This window comes from Eleutherodactylus coqui, chromosome 2, assembly GCF_035609145.1.
Source record: "Eleutherodactylus coqui strain aEleCoq1 chromosome 2, aEleCoq1.hap1, whole genome shotgun sequence".
Taxonomy (NCBI): domain Eukaryota; kingdom Metazoa; phylum Chordata; class Amphibia; order Anura; family Eleutherodactylidae; genus Eleutherodactylus; species Eleutherodactylus coqui.
The window spans coordinates 44243887-44263017 of NC_089838.1; the positions used below are offsets into that span (position 1 = coordinate 44243887).

Consider the following 19131-nt stretch of genomic DNA (forward strand, 5'->3'; position numbering starts at 1 on the left):
TATTACTGCTGCTGGGGGCGGGGTTAATATTACTGCTGCTGGGGGCGGGGTTAATATTACTGCTGCTGGGGGCGGGGTTAATATTACTGTGCTGCTGGGGGCGGGGTTAATATTACTGCTGCTGGGGGGCGGGGTTAATATTACTGCTGCTGGGGGCGGGGTTAATATTACTGCTGCTTCCGGCAGGGGGGGGGTTAATATTATTGCTGCTGGGGGGGGGGTGGAGGGGTAATATTATTGCTGCTGGGGATGATGTTGCTGAGAGGGGTTATTACTAGTGAGGGGGTATATATTACTGAGGGGGTTACTATTACTACTGGAGCCACTGTGGGGGTACCCTGTTACTACTGGGGCCACTGTGGGGCTGGCTATTACTACTGGGGCCACTGTGGAGCTCGCTATTACTAATGGTGGCCACTGTGGAGCTCGCTATTACTAATGGGGCCACTGTGGAGCTCGCTATTACTAATGGGGCCAGTAGGAGAGTCACTATGACAAACTGCGAGCACTATAGGGGTCACTATTAGGGCTCGTTCATACAGGTGTAATCATACTTCGAGGTCGCAACAAATACGCTGCGTATTTGCGAAATCGAAAATCGCTTATGCCTGCATATTTGGGCACGCAAAAAGCACAGAATGGGCCCACTGAAATAGTGCGCAAATATGCAGTGAATACACAGGTTTCCTGCGCGGCCCAATTCACGTCAATGCCCTATTGCGGTGCGTAGGACACAAACAAAATAGGTCATGCTGTGTGAAAATATACATCATGTGAATGGACTCACTGAAATCAATGGCTTCTATTCGCTGCATATTATGTACGTAAATACGCTTGTGTGAACAAGCCCTTACTATATACTGTCTTACAATCGGGCCCTTTGAAGGTCATCATAAGCCCGATGTGGCCCTCACGGTAAAAATGAGTTTGACACCCCTGCTTTACACAGTGAAATGGCGATCCCACACAGTGGCCCCAGTAGAAAATAGCAACCCCCCCCCCCCCTCCCCTCCCCCTCAGGAACATAAACCCTCTCAAAATAATAATATTAACCCCACATAATAGTAAACCACCCCACTCAGCAATAGTAGTAGCCCCCCCCCAGCAATAGTACTAACCCCCCCCCCCTCAGCAATAGTAGTAACCCTCCCCCCCCAGCAATAGTACCGCAGTAACCCTCCCCCCCCTCAGCAATAGTAGTAATAATAATAATAAACTTTATTTGTATAGCGCCAACATATTCTGCAGCGCTTACATAGACAGGGGGGATACAGAAAGACAAAAAGTACAAAAATGACAGAACCACGGTTACATAGTAATCAGTTGATGGAAACAATAGGGGTGAGGGTCCTGCTCCAACGAGCTTACATACTACAAGTAATGGGGTGATACAGAAGGTAAAGGGGCTGGAGATGTGCACAGTATGGCGAGGTGGAAAGTGAGGGGGTGATATACACATAGACAATGGTCAGACATTTAGCCGTGTGACGGCAGAAACAGTATGACTGCAGGAGCGGTTTTATGATGGCTAGCAGGGATTGCAGTCAGTAGGTCAGGGAGCATGTTATCAGGCGGAGTACAGAGGGGTTTGTTTAGGGAATTCGGTATGCCTCCCTGAAGAGGTGCGTTTTTAGAGCACGCCTGAAGTTTCTGCGAGTCCTGGATTGCTCGGGTAGCCTTTGATAGTGCGTTCCAGAGGACCGGTGCTGCTCTGGTAGAAGTCTTGGAGGCGGGAATGAGAAGTTCGAATTAAAGGGGCGCTCAGTCTGGTTTCGTTAGCAGAGCGGAGAGCCCGGGCTGGGTGATGGATTGAGATGAGGGAGGCAATATAGGGGGGCGCTGCTGCGCTATGGAGGGCTTTGTGGATGAAGGTAGTGAGTTTAAAATGAATTCTGTATTTAACGGGCAGCCAGTGCAGTGACCGGCACAGGGGCAGAGGCGTCCGAGTAGCGGCTGGACAGGAAGAGGAGCCTGGCTGCTGCATTCAGGATAGATTGGAGAGAGGTAGAGTCTGGAGCAGGGGAGAGGTCCGATCAGCAACGAGTTGCAATAATCGAGCCGGGAGTGGATGAGGGCAACAGTAAGCGTTTTTAACGTGTCCACAATGAGAAAAGAGCGGATTCTTGCGTTGTTCTTGAGGTGCAGCTGACATGGTCGGGCGAGAGATTGGATGTAGAGGGTAAATGAGAGATCGGAGTCGAATATGACCCCAAGGCAGCGGGCATGCTGGGAGTTATGGTGGCGCCACACACTGAGATGGAGATGTCAGGATGAGGTCGGTTAGTGGAGGGTGGAAATACCAGTAAGTCAGTTTTAGAGAGATTTAGTTTTAGGTAGAGAGAGGACATAGTGTTAGAGACAGCGGACATACAGTCGGTGATGTTTTGGAGTAAAGGTGCCCCTCGATTTGGCTGTCAGTAGGTCATTGGATACCCTTGTAAGGGCAGTTTCTGTCGAGTGTTGAGGTCGGAAGCCAGACTGTAGGGGGTCTAGGAGAGAGTGCTCTGATAGGTAGCTTACAAGGCGGAGAGTAAAACCAGGCGTTCTAGTAGTTTTGGAGATGAAGGGGAGATTAGAGATGGGTCGGTAGTTGGCAGGCATCGTCGAGTCAAGAGTCTGCTTCTTTAGCAGTGGGGATATGATGGCGTGTTTGAAAGAAGAGGGGAAAGATGCCAGAGGTCAGAGAGAGGTTGAATATAGTGGTGAGATGAGAGATGAACACCGGGTGAGAAGAAACGGAGGAGGTGTGAGGGGAGGGGGTCACTAGCGCAGGTAGTGGGGCGAGCAGAGAAGAGCAATTTGGAGACTTCTTTCTCTGTCGCTGGTCTGAGTACAGACAGTGAGTAGGAGCTAGATATAGTGCTGACAAAACTAGGGTCAGGGCTAGTCTGGGATTGGGAAGTTATTTCCTGACGGATGTCATCAATTTTCTTAACCCCTCCCCCCCTCCTCCAGCAACACTAGTAACCCCTCCCCCCCTCCAGCAACACTAGTAACCCCTCCCCCCCCTCCAGCAACACTAGTAACCCCCTCCCCCCCCCCCAGCAACACTAGTAACCCCTCCTCCCCCCCCCCAGCAACACTAGTAACCCCTCCCCCCCCCAGCAACACTAGTAACCCCTCCCCCCCCCCAGCAACACTAGTAACCCCTCCCCCCCCCAGCAACACTAGTAACACCCTCCCCCCCCCCAGCAACACTAGTAACCCCTCCCCCCCCCCAGCAACACTAGTAACCCCTCCTCCCCCCCCAGCAACACTAGTAACCCCTCCCCCCCCAGCAACACTAGTAACCCCTCTCCCCCCCCCAGCAACACTAGTAACCCCTCCCCCCCCAGCAACACTAGTAACCCCTCCCCCCCCCCAGCAACACTAGTAACCCCTCCCCCCCCCCCAGCAACACTAGTAACCCCTCCCCCCCCCCCAACACTAGTAACCCCTCCCCCCCAGCAACAGTAGTAACCCCTCCCCCCTCAGCAATAGTAGTAACCCCTCCCCCCCCCTCAGCAATAGTAGTAACCCCTCCCCCCCCCTCAGCAATAGTAGTAACCCCTCCCCCCCCTCCTCAGCAATAGTAGTAACCCCTCCCCCCCCCCTCAGCAATAGTAGTAACCCCCTCCCCCCCCTCAGCAATAGTAGTAACCCCTCCCCCCCCTCAGCAATAGTAGTAACCCCTCCCCCCCCTCAGCAATAGTAGTAACCCCTCCCCCCCCTCAGCAATAGTAGTTAACCCCTCCCCCCCTCAGCAATAGTAGTAACCCCCTCCCCCCCCCTCAGCAATAGTAGTAACCCCTCCCCCCCCCCTCAGCAATAGTAGTAACCCCTCCCCCCCCTCAGCAATAGTAGTAAACCCCTCCCCCCACCCTCAGCAATAGTAGTAACCCCTCCCCCCCCTCAGCAATAGTAGTAACCCCTCCCCCCCCTCAGCAATAGTAGTAACCCCTTCCCCCCCCTCAGCAAATAGTAGTAACCCCTTCCCCCCCCCTCAGCAATAGTAGTAACCCCTCCCCCCCCTCAGCAATAGTAGTTAACCCCTCCCCCCCCAGCAATAGTAGTAACCCCTCCCCCCCTCAGCAATAGTAGTAACCCCTCCCCCCCCAGCAATAGTAGTAACCCCCTCCCCCCTCAGCAATAGTAGTAACCCCTCCCCCCTCAGCAATAGTAGTAACCCCTCCCCCCTCAGCAATAGTAGTAACCCCTCCCCCCTCAGCAATAGTAGTAACCCCTCCCCCCTCAGCAATAGTAGTAACCCCTCCCCCCTCAGCAATAGTAGTAACCCCTCCCCCCTCAGCAATAGTAGTAACCCCTCCCCCCTCAGCAATAGTAGTAACCCCCCCCTCAGCAATAGTAGTAACCCCCCCCCTCAGCAATAGTAGTAACCCCCCCCCCCTCAGCAATAGTAGTAACCCCCCTCAGCAATAGTAGTAACCCCCCCTCAGCAATAGTAGTAACCCCCCCTCAGCAATAGTAGTAACCCCCCCCTCAGCAATAGTAGTAACCCCCCCCTCAGCAATAGTAGGAACCCCCCCCCCTCAGCAATAGTAGTAACCCCCCCCCCCTCAGCAATAGTAACCCCCCCCTCAGCAATAGTAGTAACCCCCCCCCCCTCAGCAATAGTAGTAACCCCACCCCCCCTCAGCAATAGTAGTAACCACCCCCCCTCAGCAATAGCAGTAACCCCCCCCCCCTCAGCAATAGTAGTAACCCCCCCCCCCTCAGCAATAGTAGTAACCCCCCCCCCTCAGCAATAGTAGTAACCACCCCACCTCAGCAATAGTAGTAACCCCCCCCCCCCCTCAGCAATAGTAGTAACCACCCCCCCCCTCAGCAATAGTAGGAGCCCTCAGCAATAGTAGGAGCCCTCAGCAATAGTAGGAGCCCTCAGCAATAGTAGGAGCCCCCCCCCCCCTCAGCAATAGTAGTAGCCCCCCCCCCCCTCAGCAATAGTAGTAACCCGCCCCCCCCCCTCAGCAATAGTAGTAGCCCCCCGCCCTCAGCAATAGTAGTAGCCCCCCCAATCAGCAATAGTAGTAGTAAACACCCCCCCCCCCCCCCAATCAGCAATAGTAGTAACCCCCTCAGTAGTAATAGTTCCCCCAAACCCATATATCGTAAGATGCACCCCTTACTTCCCACCCAAAGTTCTGGAAAAAATTTACACAAATATAACCCCTAACTACGCTACACTATACCTAAAACAAACACCAATACCCACCTACCGCTGGTGTTTCGGTGCACTTTCGGGTCCCCGTCGCTCCTGCAGGCTGCTGCGATGTCCTCCGTGCTGGCAGAGCATTTCTTTTTGGAAGCGGGGGTTGAATTTCCCGCCTCCAGCAAAGATGAATGGCTATATACGGATATGCCAACAGCACATAAGGTATACCAGGCCTATGGCCACACCTTTTAGTTGATGCAACCGCCACACGGAGCCTGGACTTCTTCCGTATCGTAGTACCATATAAGTCGAAGACGTGGCAGCATCAATGGGTGTAGAAAATAAAAGTAAATTTATTCTCACATAGTACAAAAAAGTCCAATTGGGGACCGAAACGTCGCACTTTTGTGTACTATGGGAGAATAAATTTACTTTTACTTTCTACACCTATTGATGCTGCCACATCTTCTACTTATATGTCATTTTATGGCCGTGATTGGTTAACCCAGTGCCGGCTTCTAATTGGCTGACGCTGGCTAGCCAATCAGAGCATTATCTTTGCTAGAGGTCGGGAATTCAAGCCCCGCTTCCAGGAAGAATTAAAAAATACTGGCCTGTAATACGGCCGGTAAAAAAAAATAAAAATAAAAAAATCGGCACTGGCCTGGCAGGCAAAATACCGGTCAGGCTGGTGAATTACAGGCGGGGTGGCATCTCTAGCGTATCAGGATATTAGGGCTGACAAGTATGGAGGGGATCGGTTGTATATAGATTACATGTGGGGGGGAGGGTTCAGATTATTAGTGCAGAGATGTGTGTGTGTGTGGGGGGGGGGGGGACACGTATATAGATTACATACGGGAGGTATCAGGATATTAGGTCAGATAAGTTTGGTGGGGGGACAGGTTGTACATAGATTACATGTGGGGGATATTAGGTCAGAAATGGATGGATGGGACAGGTTGTATATAGATTACATGTGGGGAGGTATCAGGATATTAGGTCAGAGGCGTAGGGGGGGGGCAGGCTATATATAGATTACATGTGGGGGTATCAGGATATTAGATTAGAGATGTATAAAGAGGACAGGTTTAGAGATGAGTGAGCACCCAAATACTCGAGTCCGCGTGGAGGGACCAAAACAGACACGTGACAGCAGGGAGGAGCCAAAAACTGGGGCAGGGTTGAACACGGCTTGATGCTCATTCGAGTAATGAGTACCATCGAGTACGCTAATACTCGAACGAGCATCAAGCTCGGCAGAGTATGTTCACTCAACTCTAGACAGGTTGTATATAGATTACATGTGGGGTATCAGGATATTAGGGCAAAGAAGTATGGGGGGACAGGTTGTATATAGATTACATGTGGGGGGTATCAGAATGTTAGGTTAGAGATGTATGGAGGGGACAGGTTGTAAATAGAATACATGTGGGGGTATGAGAATGTTAGGTTAGAGATGTATGGAGGGGACAGGTTGTTTATAGATTATATGTGGGAGATATCAGGATATTAAGGCAAAGAAGTATGGGGGGACAGGTTGTATATAGATTACGTGTGTGTGGGGGGGGGTTCAGGTTATTCGTGCAAAGATGTATGGGGGGGGGACACGTATACAGATTACATTCGGGAGGTATCAGGATATTAGGTCAGATATGTTTGGTGGAGGATATCAGGTCAGAGAGGTATAGAGGAGGCAGGTTGTATATAGATTACGTGTGTGTGTGTGTGGGGGGGGGTGTCAGGATATTAGTGCAGAGATGCATGGGGGGCATGCATATAGATTACTTGTGGGGGGGGGGTATCAGGATATTAGGTCAGATGTATGGTGGGGACAAGTTGTATATAGATTACATGTGGTGGGGTTTCAGGATATTAGGGCAGACATGTACCTATAATACACGCCCCACAACTCCATACATTCACCTCATATAATACACTCACTCCCACACATTCACCTCATATAATACACCCCCCTCACACCACCATACCTTGAATAATACACCCCCCTCACACCACCATACATTCACCTTGTATAATACACCCCCCTCACACCACCATACATTCACCTTGTATAATACAACCCCCCTACACTTAATACATTCACCTCGTATAATACCCCTCCCCCCAACACCTCCATATATTCACCTCATATAATACACCCCCCAGCATCACACTCACCTCGTATAACCCACCCACCCACACTACCATACATTCACCTCGTAAAATACACCCTCCAAGCATCATACATTCACTTTGTATAATACCCCTCCACACATTAACCTTATATAATAGCCCCCCACACCTCCATATATTCACCTCATAATACACCCCCAAACCACCACACTTTCATCTTGTATAACCCCACTCCCCCCATCATACATTCACCTCACATATTAGAACTCTGACACATCCCATATCCTGATTATAGTACCCCCGTATTACATAGCTCACCCCCCTCCCACACCTCCACCGTTGCTGCTCTGCCTCCAGGAAAGCTTCCCGGGCGAGAGTAAACAGCTCATTTGTAAACCAAATCCCTGCCGTGATTTTACATACAGAGCAGACAGAGATCTACAGGATCCCATCACCGGCACGGTGCACGGCAGCTGATCCGCAGTCACCATGGATACCTCCCCAAACACAGACCCCCATGTCCCCATCCCTGCATACACGGGTCAATACAGCAGGAGATCAAATCCAGTAACACAACAATGGAGACGCACTGCAAATACACACACGCCCCATGAGGCGGGCAGGAGCTATACCAAGGCTGTGAGCGGAGACTGCTCTGCCATTATAAGTCATCTCCCATACTGCACTACAGCGTCCTCCTCCTGCTGGGTACTCCAACCAGCCGTCAGTAGAGGACAAGGCCTACATGGGACATGGCACATCCTCATCCGTTTAGTGTACACAGGAGTCCAGGTCATGCGGCGTGTAGGGGCTCATCAACAACTGGGCCAAGGGTGACGGCTCCTGGACTCAAAGATAATGTCCAGCTATGGACGGACACAGGTCAAACAGTTACTGACCCTGTGCAGAGTGCCGCATGAAGGTGGCATCGGTGGGTGGCTTCCTGGTGTTGGGCAGCTGCTGTTCTGCCAATACCGGTATCTTTCTGAGCTTATGATCATACCCCTAACCCCGAGGCCTGGCGTCCCAGAAATGGGGGAATTACCAGGCTCCGTCTCAGACCCTTCTTATAAGCGGAGGGTATCAAAGCCACCAACTCCTTACCCCACTGGTGACTGAAGGACCGACAGAAGACACCTTCGAGCAAACAATAAACATGAAGTCATGTCAACACACCACCAATGAAGAGAAAGTCACCATCAGGTCAGCGTTAAGGGCGACGTGACCATTCATAGGGCGCTAGGTACTCCCGTAACATCCGCTCCAGAGGCAGACAACAGAGGGCCGCCATGAAATCTTCGTAGAAGATAAAAGACTACATTTGAGAAGCTCCAGATTGGCAAATGAGACAACCAAGGGCTAAGAAGACATGTTGGCAACGTCAAGGATCGCACATTCTGTCAGACGGGCCGTAATATGAAACTAAAAGCCACAGGTAAGGTGTGCACCCGTCTCAGAGTTGCCTGTTCTGTTCAAGGAGCCGAAATGCCCTGCGCACTCATGTACAAGTAGTCCTCAACACCCAGAAAGACTGAAGCCGAACTGTGGGAATGATCCAGCGACCCTTACCGACGCAAATGTAAGGGGGCAGTTACTTTTGCATATGGAGAACGTGAGTGAGGGCTCCTGCGATTCAACCGGTGTCCTGCGATTCCTTACATCACAGTCCCAACCAGGACCGCCCGGAGATCATAATGTTAGGGTCTCATAAGCATTAGGGTCCCAGGTTGTACAGGACGGCCACCACCTCGTATCAGAACAAGCTCATAGAATAAGGCCCTAAAAACTTACCCGCAAGCTCCCCAGAACCAGCCTGTGTGCAGACTCTCCCCTCGCCCGTCGAGAAGGGATTGTGTAATGCCCAAAGAGAAAGTGACGTGATGGAAGGTAAAACAGTAACCAAGGAATTTATGGCACTTCCTGCGTCAGCCGGGACACCACCCGAACATAAAACTACAGACTGTACCACCTCCTTATGGGTACATACAGAGGTGCCATCTACAGGACCCGCACAGATGGGTACATACAGAGGTGCCGCCTACAGGTCCCCACAGGCAGGGGCATACAGAAGGGGCCACCTACAGAGATGTCGTCTGCATATAGAGGTGCCGCCTGCATGGGTGCATACAGAGGTGCCGCCCACAGGATCCCACAGGTGGGTACATACAGAGGTGCCGCCTGCATGGGTGAATACAGAGATGCCGCCTGCAAGACCCCACTGATCGGTGCATACAGAGGTGCCGCCCACAGGATCCCACAGGTGGGTGCATACAGGGGTGCCGACTGCATGGGTGCATACATAGGTGCCCCCCACAGGATCCCACAGGTGGTGCATACAGAGGTGCCGCCCACAGGTGGGTGCATACAGAAGTGCCGCCCACAGGACACCACAGGAGGGTGCATACCGAGGTGCCGCCCACAGGTGGGTGCACACAGAGGTGACACCTACAGGACCCCACAGGCGGGTGCACACAAGGTGCCACCCACAGCACCACACAGGCAGGGGCATAGAGAGGTGCCACCTACAGGACCCCACAGGTAGGGGCATAGAGAGGTGCCACCTACAGGATGCCACAGGTGGGTGCATACAGAGGTGCCACCTACAGGACCCCACAGGCAGGGGCATACAGAGGTGCCACCTACAGGACCCCACAGGTGGGTGCATACAGAGATGCCGCCTGCAAGACCCCACAGATCAGTGCATACAAAGGTGCCGCCTACAGGACCCCACAGATCAGTGCATACAAAGGTGCCGCCTACAGGATCCCACAAGTGGGTGCATACCAAGTTGCCGCCCACAGAACCCCAAGGTGGGTGCAAACAGAGATGCCGCCTGCAAGACCCCACAGATCGGTGCATACAAAAGGTGCCGCCTACAGGATCCCACAGGTGGGTGCATACAGAGGTGCCGCCCACAGGATCGAACAGATAGGTGCATACAGAGGTGCCGCCTGCATGGGTGCATACAGACACGCCGCCGCCGCCGCCACAGGATCCCACAGGTGGGTGCATACAGAGGTGCCGACTGCATGGGTGCATACAAAGGTGCCGCCCACATGACCCCACAGGTGGGTGCATACAGAAGTGCCGCCCACAGGACCCCACAGGCGGGTGCACACAGGTGCCACCTACAGCACCACACAAACAGGGGCATACAGAGGTGCCACCTACAGGACCCCACAGGCAGGGGCATACAGAGGTGCCACCTACAGGACCCCACAGGCAGGAGCGTACAGAGGTGCCACCTACAGGACCCCACAGGCAGGGGCATACAGAGGTGCCACCTACAGGACCCCACAGGCAGGGGCAAACAGAGGTGCCACCTACAGGACCCAAGAGGTGGGTGCATACAGAGGTGCCGCCTGCATGGGTGCATACAGAGATGCCGCCTGCCAGACCCCACAGATCGGTGCATACAAAAGGTGCCACCTACAGGATTCCACAGGTGGGTGCATACAGAGGTGCTGTCCACAGTACCCCACAGGCAAGGGCATACAGAGGTGCCGCCCACAGGACCCCACAGGCAAGGGCATACAGAGGTGCCGCCCACAGGACCCCACAGGCAAGGGCATACAGAGGTGCCGCCCACAGGACCCCACAGGCAAGGGCATACAGAGGTGCCGCCCACAGGACCCCACAGGCAAGGGCATACAGAGGTGCCGCCCACAGGACCCCACAGGCAAGGGCATACAGAGGTGCCGCCCACAGGACCCCACAGGCAAGGGCATACAGAGGTGCCGCCCACAGGACCCCACAGGCAAGGGCATACAGAGGTGCCGCCCACAGGACCCCACAGGCAAGGGCATACAGAGGTGCCGCCCACAGGACCCCACAGGCAAGGGCATACAGAGGTGCCGCCCACAGGACCCCACAGGCAAGGGCATACAGAGGTGCCGCCCACAGGACCCCACAGGCAAGGGCATACAGAGGTGCCGCCCACAGGACCCCACAGGCAAGGGCATACAGAGGTGCCGCCCACAGGACCCCACAGGCAAGGGCATACAGAGGTGCCGCCTACAGGACCCCACAGGCAAGGGCATACAGAGGTGCCGCCCACAGGACCCCACAGGCAAGGGCATACAGAGGTGCCGCCTGCATCGGTGCATACAGAGATGGCGCCTGCAAGACCCCACAGACCTGTGCATACAGAGGTGCCGCCCCCAGGACCCACAGGCGGGGGCATACAGAGGTGCCGCCCACAGGCAGGGGCATACAGAGGTGCCGTCTGCACGGGAGCATACAGAAGTGCCGTCTGCATACAGCGTGCCGCCCACAGGTGGGTGCATAGAGAGGTGCCACCAACAGGACCCCACAGGCAAGGGCATTCAGAGGTGCCACCTACAGGTTGGTGCATACAGAGGTGCCGCCTGCATGGGTGCATATAGAGATGCCGCCTGCAGGACCCCACAGATCGGTGCATACAAAGGTGCCGCCCACAGGTGGGTACATTCAGAGGTGCCACCCACAGGTGGGTGCATGCAGAGGTGCCACCCACAGGTGGGTGCATGCAGAGGTGCCGCCTACAGGACCCCACAGGTGGGTGCATACATAGGTGCCGCCTACAGGACCCCACAGGTGGGTGCATACAGAGGTGCCTCCTGCATGGGTGCATACAGAGGACCGCCTACAGGCGGGTGCATACAGAGGTGCCGCACACAGGCGGGTACAGAGGTGCCGCCCACAGGCGGGTGCAAACAGAGGTGCTGCCCACAGGTGGATGCATACAGAGGTGCCGCCCACAGGACCCCACAGGCAAGGGCATACAGAGGTGCCGCCCACAGGACCCCACAGGCTAGGGCATACAGAGGTGCCGCCCACAGGACCCCACAGGCTAGGGCATACAGAGGTGCCGCCTGCATCGGTTCATACAGAGATGCCGCCTGCAAGACTCCACAGACCTGTGCATACAAAGATGCCGCCTACAGGACCCCACAAGTGGGGGCATACAGAGGTGCCGCCCCAGGACCCCACAGGCGGGGGGCATACAGCGGTGCCGCCCACAGGCGAGGGGCATACAGCGGTGCCGCCCACAGGCGGGGGGCATACAGCGGTGCCGCCCACAGGCGGGGGGCATACAGCGGTGCCGCCCACAGGCGGGGGGCATACAGCGGTGCCGCCCACAGGCGGGGGGCATACAGAGGTGCCGCCCACAGGCGGGGGGCATACATACAGAGGTGCCGCCCACAGGCGGGGGCATACAGAGGTGCCGCCTGTATGGCTGCATACAGACATGCCGTCTGCATACAAAGGTGCCGCCTGCATGGGTGCATACAGAGATGCCGCCTGCAAGACCCCACAGATCGGTGCATACAAAAGGTGCCGCCCACAGAACCCTACAGGTGGGTGCATACAGAGATGCCGCCCACAGGTGGGTACATTCAGAGGTGCCACCCACAGTTGGGTGCATGCAGAGGTGCCGCCTACAGGACCCCACAGGTGGGTGCATACAGAGGTGCCTCCTGCATGGGTGCATACAGTGGTGCCGCCCACAGGCCCCCACAGGCGGGTGCAAACAGAGGTGCTGCCCACAGGCGGTTGCATGCAGAGGTGCCGCCCACAGGTGGGTGCATGCAGAGGTGTCATCCACAGGACCCCACAGGTGGGTGCATGCAGAGATGCCGCCCACAGGACCCCACGGGTAGGTGCATACAGAGATGCCGCCCACAAGACCCCACGGGCATACAGAGATGCCGCCCACAGGACCCCACGGGTGGGTGCATACAGAGGTGCCTCCTGCATGGGTGCATACAGAGGTGCCACCCACAGGCCCCCACAGGCGGGTGCAAACAGAGGTGCTGCCCACAAGCCTCCACAGGCGGTTGCATGCAGAGGTGCCGCCCACAGGTGGGTGCATGCAGAGGTGTCGTCCACAGGACCCCACAGGTGGGTGCATACAGAGGTGCCTCCTGCATGGGTGCATACAGAGGACCGCCTACAGGCGGGTGCATACAGAGGTGCCGCACACAGGCGGGTACAAACAGAGGTGCTGCCCACAGGCGTGTGCAAACAGAGGTGCCGCCCACAGGACCCCACAGGCAAGGGCATACAGAGGTGCCGCCCACCGGCGGGGGGCATACAGAGGTGCCGCCCACCGGCGGGGGGCATACAGAGGTGCCGCCCACCGGCGGGGGGCATACAGAGGTGCCGCCCACCGGCGGGGGGCATACAGAGGTGCCGCCCACCGGCGGGGGGCATACAGAGGTGCCGCCTGTATGGCTGCATACAGACATGCCGTCTGCATACAAAGGTGCCGCCTGCATGGGTGCATACAGAGATGCCGCCTGCAAGACCCCACAGATCGGTGCATACAAAAGGTGCCGCCCACAGAACCCTACAGGTGGGTGCATACAGAGATGCCGCCCACAGGTGGGTACATTCGGAGGTGCCACCCACAGTTGGGTGCATGCAGAGGTGCCGCCTACAGGACCCCACAGGTGGGTGCATACAGAGGTGCCTCCTGCATGGGTGCATACAGTGGTGCCGCCCACAGGCCCCCACAGGCGGGTGCAAACAGAGGTGCTGCCCACAGGCGGTTGCATGCAGAGGTGCCGCCCACAGGTGGGTGCATGCAGAGGTGCAGCCCACAGGACCCCACAGGTGGGTGCATGCAGAGGTGCAGCCCACAGGACCCCACAGGTGGGTGCATGCAGAGATGCCGCCCACAGGACCCCACGGGTAGGTGCATACAGAGATGCCGCCCACAGGACCCCACGGGTAGATGCATACAGAGATGCCGCCCACAGGACCCCACGGGTAGGTGCGTACAGAGGTGCCACCTACAGGACCCCAGAGGTGGGTGCATACAGAGGTGCCGCCTGCAGGAGTGCGTAAAGAGATGCCGCCTGCATGGGTGCATACAGAGATGCCGCCTACAAGACCCCACAGAGCGGTGCATACAAAAGGTGCTGCCTACAGGATTCCACAGGTGGGTGCATACAGAGGTGCCGCCCACAGGTGGGTGCATACAGTGGTGCCGCCCACAGGTGGGTGCATACAGTGGTGCCGCCCACAGGTGGGTGCATACAGTGGTGCCGCCCACAGGTGGGTGCATACAGAGGTGCCGCCCACAGGTGGGTGCATACAGAGGTGCCGCCCACAGGACCCCACGGGTAGATGCATACAGAGATGCCGCCCACAGGACCCCACGGGTAGGTGCATACAGAGGTGCCACCTACAGGACCCCAGAGGTGGGTGCATACAGAGGTGCCGCCTGCAGGAGTGCATAAAGAGATGCCGCCTGCATGGGTGCATACAGAGATGCCGCCTGCAAGACCCCACAGAGCGGTGCATACAAAAGGTGCTGCCTACAGGATTCCACAGGTGGGTGCATACATAGGTGCCGCCCACAGGTGGGTGCATACAGAGGTGCCGCCTACAGAACCCCACAGATGGGTGCATACAGGGGTGCCACCTACAGGACCCCACAAGTGGGTGCATACAGGGGTGCCACCTACAGGACCCCACAGGTGGGTGCATACAGGGGTGCCACCTACAGGACCCCACAGGTGGGTGCATACAGGGGTGCCACCTACAGGATCCTGTAGTGGGCTTCCTGCGCATGTGTATGCGGTTTAACTAAAAGCTCAATTAAGAGCGGCTTCACACTGGTGGATTCACAATTGCGTATAAGACACAACATACGAGTATTTGTAACCTATATGTGTCTTCTGCGTGCGCATCAGCGTATTTTAATGTTGTTTTTCGGCGCACAAGGCACTTTTTTTTTTTTTAAACGGGTATTCAGCTTAATGAGTTCCAGATATGTTTTTTTTAACTGCAGAATTGCGCAGTGTATTGCACGTGCATTAGCCGCCCCCCCCCCCCCCCATAGACTTCTATGGGGATCTTCAGTGCAGAAATGCACACAAAGGTTGACACTAACGGGTTCTACTCTCTGCGTATGAAGCTGCCCTAACTGAAGTTTGCGGATCTGGGGGCGTACGACAGACTTCGCAGCACGCCCTTTGCAGCACATTTCACTCTTTGCTGACTTTTGTGATGGATTTCCAGGTATGTGATTAAATGAGCCCCGAGGGCACGTGTTCCGGCCGCACGCGCTGATGTCATCTATAAGGGATCCGACGACTCATACTATCCATCGGCTTCACTCTGGAAAATCACAACCGCATTGCAAACCTCGCACGGAATTTAGGAAGTAATCTGGTCCCACAGTGGTAAGCTGGACGAGCGAGGGCCCATTCACACGGGCGTATTGTCCGCTCACCGGTTACAGACCAGAAGGAGACTGGTGTGTTCAGACATGCGATATTTACACGGATGTCAAGTATAAAAGAAGAAACAAATGGAAGTATGACGTATTGCGGTCCGTATTCATGGACTAATAACTAGAAAGCCTATGGAGGATAAATAAGAAACGCTGTGAAAACGGATGCTCGATGCGTAGTCACTGCGGTTTTTACACGTCACCAGGAGACGGTGGAAAGGAGGGACATCAGTTGGGGGTACACGAAGCACCCCTGGGGGTCAGTCACTGGCCCCAAGCCGTCCTATCCCGTTGTCTTCAGTCACAACCAGGTCAGCCACCGCCTCTCATCAGGCACTGCAAGGGTCTGTATGGACATAGAAGAGTGGCGCCCTCCACAGGTCGGGATGGGCGTTGCGATCACCTCTACCAGAGACAACAGGCTCACACCGCAGACACGTTGCCGTCCGTCTTCAAAGTCTACATCTTGGGCAACAAAAAGTCCAAAAAGTATGAACAGTCAACTGTAAGGCCTCCACCACCATGGCGGCTTGTGCCGCTCCGCAGGACGCCGGGGGTAACCAACCGCAGCAGACGGCTGTATTCAAACACCACAGTGAAGGCCGACACATGGCGATATTGTGGTCAGCATCTGTAAGCAGGGAGTGGAACCAACTAAGAGGAATTATAATGGCGCCGTATCCTGGGCAGAGCTTACAACCAGTCCTCAGGCGGTGGCTCCACGCTAGCAGCAACTGTAGGAAATGGCGTAGACGCCAACCAGATCTTGGCAGTAACAGGATTCCAGCAGTGTTGTGATTGCGCACACACACGCAACATCACACGCAACATGTCACCGTAGATTCCTGACCACATACACACGTGACATCACACGCAACTTGTCACTGTGGATACCTGCCCTATGCTCATGACATCACATGCAACACGTCACCTTGGATTTCTGCCCGCATGAACATGAGATCTTAAGCACACATCACCGTAGATTTCTGCCCGCACACACACACGACACCACATGCAACATGTCACCATGAACTCCTGACCACACACATACGACATAACACCACGACACCAAGAGTTTCCTTCCTGTACGCACACGACATCACACACAACATATCACCCTGGATTCCTACCTGCACACAAGACCAAAAGCACACGTCACCATATATTCCTGACTGCACACACGTGACATCACACGCAACATGTCACCGTGGATTCCTGACAGCATGCACACCACATCACACGCAACATGTCACCATAGAATCCTGATTGCATGTACGTCGTATCTCACGCAACACGTCACCATGGAATCCTGCCCACACACACACACAATACATCACTGTGGATTTCTGCCCGCCTGCACACATCACACGCTACACGTAGCGGCATCAAATGCAATACATCACCGTGAATTCCTGACCACACACACATGACATCACATGCAATGTCAACATGGATTCCTGCCCGCACACATAACACGCAACATGTCACCATAGTTTCTTGCCTACACACGACATCACAGGCAACTTGTGATCGTGGCTTCTTGACCACACGCACATATCGCACGCAACATGTCCCTTTGGATTTCTGCCCACACACGACATAACATGCACTACGTCACCGTGGATTACTGCCAGAATCACATCACGTCACTGTGGATTCCTGCCCACACGCACACGACATCACACGCAACATGTTACAGTGGATTCCTGCCCAAACATGACAACACACGCAATACATCACCGTGGATTTCTGCCTGCCCGCACACATTACACATAACGGTATCAAATGCAATACTTCACCATGAATTCCCGACCACACGCACACGACATCACATGCAACATGTCACAGTGGATTTTTGAGCGCACACACAAACACGACAAAACACGCAACAAGTCACAGTGGATTCCTGCCCGCACACGACATCATACGCGGCATATCACAATGGATTCCTGTCTGCATGCACACAATATTAAAAACGCAACATGTCACTATTTATTCCTGCCTACACATGACATGTCAAGCAACGTATCGTGGATTCCTGACCACACGCACATATCACACGCAACACGTCACTGTGGATTTCTGCCCACACACGACATCACACGCGGACATGTCACAATGGATTCCTGCCTGCGTGCACACAATTTCAAACGCAACAGGTCACCATTAATTCCTGCCTACACGCGATATCACACGCAACACGCCACTGTGGATTTCTGCCCACACGTCGCTGTCAATTCCTGACCAAACGCACATGACATCACACGTAACACGCCACAGTGGATTCCTGACAGCAGACACGTAAAACACGTCACCATAGATTCATGATTGCATGCACACAACATCACACGCAACATGTCACCATGGATTCCTGTCCGCACACATCATACGCGACATGTCACAATGGATTCCTGCCTGCGTGCACACATTATCAAACGCAACACGTCACCCATTGATTCCTGCCTACACGCGATATCACAGGCAACTTATCATCGTGGATTCCTGACCACACGCACACATCACACACAACCAGTCACTGTGGATTTTCTGCTCACACACGACATCATATGCAACTAGTCACTGTCAATTCCTAACCACACGCACACGACATCACATGCAACATGTCACCGTGGATTCCTGTCCGCACACGACATCACACGCAACAAGTCACCATGGATTCCTACTTGCATGCACACAATATCAAATGCAACACGTCACCATGGATTCCTGCCTACATAGGATATCACAGGCAACTTGTCATCGTGGATTTCTGACCCCATACACACACGATATCACACACAACATGTAACCGTGGATTCCTGCCCACACGTGACAACACGCAATACATCCCTGTGGAATTCTGCCTGCCCGCACACATCACACACACTACATCCGCACAATGCTTCTAGGACGTCGTGGCAGTCTTTGGCGCACATTTATCAGTTTACGACAATTTTTGGTATAAACTGTGACCTAGTTGACAATCCCGGCTGCACCAGATTTATGTAAAACCGTGCAACGTTTCTCAGAATTTGCCAATTTTGTAAGGTGTCAGAGTGAATGCAGATATGAGAGCGGGCGCTGTTATCGGAGTGGGTGCCATTTACTAAGAGAAGTGCCAGAAACTGTTTTGCAGCGTGTTTGCTCGCATCCGGCAAAAATGTCATTTTCTTTTAGACGATCTTCAATTCACTAAACTTGGTAAAAGCTGTGGACGTGCGGCGCCGCAAAATAAGGACATATCAGTCCATTACTTCACACAACAAAACCGCCGCTCTTGGTAATTACGGACAGACAACACGAGCCGCAGTCACACAGGAACAGTCGGGATGCCGTCACTTCTCTGCCACCTTTGAAGCAAAAACACCCCAGGTTTACTGCAGCGGTCCTGCACCCACGTGAATGTGCCGGAGGGCGCCATCACATCAGTGCCGCGAATGCTCCTGTAACTGCGCTAATTGTGAGATGCACGCAGTAAGAGTGAGCTCTACCTGGACAGGGGAGATAAGCAGCCATGTAGCAGCACCCTCAGCAGTAGCCCTGGACAGGGGTTAGATAAGCAGCCATGTAGCCCTGGACAGGGGAGATAAGTGGCCATGTAGCAGTACCCTCAGCAGTA

At 54.5% G+C, this 19131-nt stretch overlaps 1 protein-coding gene across 6 annotated transcripts in view; it reads right to left on the bottom strand.

The window, feature by feature from the left end:
• Positions 1-19131, bottom strand: part of EPS8 (EGFR pathway substrate 8, signaling adaptor) — an 85787-nt gene that overhangs the window by 44617 nt on the left and 22039 nt on the right. The window contains exon 1 of one of the 6 annotated variants that reach the window (XM_066590715.1): positions 9080-9146. The exons of the other annotated variants lie outside the window; for them this stretch is intronic. The gene's annotated coding sequence lies outside the window, so the exon portion shown is untranslated. Of the gene's footprint in view, positions 1-9079; positions 9147-19131 lie in introns of those variants that run through there. 6 annotated transcript variants of the gene reach the window in all.